The sequence below is a fragment of the Nannospalax galili genome, unplaced genomic scaffold, assembly GCF_000622305.1.
Source record: "Nannospalax galili isolate Female #2095 unplaced genomic scaffold, S.galili_v1.0 scaffold1200, whole genome shotgun sequence".
Classification (NCBI taxonomy): domain Eukaryota; kingdom Metazoa; phylum Chordata; class Mammalia; order Rodentia; family Spalacidae; genus Nannospalax; species Nannospalax galili.
Window position 1 is genome coordinate 2889067 of NW_008347131.1, and position 1807 is coordinate 2890873.

A 1807-nucleotide genomic window follows, 5' to 3' on the forward strand; every position below is an offset into this window, starting at 1 on the left:
CACTGAACCTGGTCTCCTGTGTCTGAATGCAGCTCCGCTGACACAGTCTCCTCACCAGCCCTGGGGTCTGGAACCTTGCAAAAGCAGCGATGACAGAAGGTGGCACCAGGTGAGCAGAAGAGTGGCCTAGGCCCAGGGCAAGCAGAGGAGCAGTCTCGACACCCATGAGAATGAAGGAGCGGTGCCCATGATAATGGAGGAGTGGCCACCACTGGGGGTGACTGCAGCAATGAAGGGAATAGGAAATATTACCAAGATCACTGAATTCACCCTCCTGGGATTCTCAGATTTCCCCAGAATCACAGCACTGCTCTTCATCATATTCCTGCTCATCTACATCACAGCTCTGACCTGGAACCTGTGACTCATTGTTTTAATAAGGATGGATTCCCACCTCCACACCCCCATGTACTTCTTCCTTTGTAATCTGTTCTTCATAGGCCTCTGCTATGTCACTTCCACAGTCCCTAAACTTTTCTTCAGTTTCTTCCAGGAAATGCAAACTATCAGCTTTGTGGGCTCTGTAGTTCAATATTTCTTCTTTTCAATGCTGGTGGCATGTGAATCTTGCTTCATGACAGCCATGGCCTATGACAGGTATGCAGCCATTTGCAACCCTCTGCTCTATTCTTCCATCATGTCTCCTACCCTCTGTGTTCAGATGGTGGTGGGATCCTATATGGGAAGACTCAGAGGTTCTTTATCTCAGATTTGTGCTTTGCTGCAGCTCCACTTCTGTGGACCTAATGTCATCAGGCACTTCTTCTGTGACTTATCCCAGCTCATACCTCTATTGTGCACTGATCCTTTCTTTGTAGAAGTCCTGCTTGGAATATTAATAAAAATCTTTGAGATAATGAATAGCTTAGTTATCTTGATATCCTATGGCTACATTATGTTATCCATTATGAAGATCACATCAAATAAAGGCAGGATAAAGACATTCAACACCTATGCTTCTCACTTGATAGCCATTTCTTTCTTCTATGTTTCTGGTGTCTTTGTCTATTTGCTTTCTAGCTCTGGCATTTCCTCCAGCTTTGACAGATTCACTTCCATCTTCTATACTGTGGTGATTCCCATGTTGAACCCCTTGATTTACAGTTTGAGGAACAGAGAAATCAAGAGGCCACAGAAAAAGAGGGTACTTGTCAAAGTCTCAAATCCTGAGATTTTTACATTTATGTTCTGTCATAATCACCATCATCTACAATAAAGTGCGCTTCTTTGGAATACTATAAAATTAATGAGACTTTGGAAGAATAAATAATTATTTGAAATAGTCAATACTCCAATATGAATCAATGGCCAACAACATTTCCTGGAACACATTCTGTTTCCCCCATGCATTTTATGGCTCTTTGTAGATGACAAAATGTACTTGGAGTTTGTAGTAGAGTTTTGCCACAACAGCACATTGATCTGCTTTTTGATTAGTTTTGATGCACTCAGAAAATAATCATCAGAAGTTGCTTATAATATTTGAGAGTTGTGTTTTTATTGTGTTGAATGTGTTAGCTCACTGTGAATTTCTGTATTCTAAAAACTGAACTACGTAGACTGCTTTTCAGAGCTCTTATATATAGGCACTAATGGTTGGTGTTGTCATTAAAGTACAGTTTTAAAGAAGAAAGCACAGTGTAGTAATTACTTTATGTTGCTGTGGTAAAATACAATGAGCAAGGTAACATACAGAAGGAAGGATTTATTGGGCTTATGTTCCAGAGGGATAAGAGTTCATCATGACTGGGATACATAGCAGCAGGAGGCAGCTGGTACAGAAAGCTTTAGGGTCACAGTCTCAAGC

General features: G+C 41.3%; 1 pseudogene; it reads left to right on the forward strand.

Moving 5' to 3' along the window:
* Positions 1-223: 223 nt before the first annotated feature.
* Positions 224-1216, forward strand: LOC103742600 (annotated as a pseudogene).
* The last annotated feature ends 591 nt before the right edge of the window (positions 1217-1807 follow it).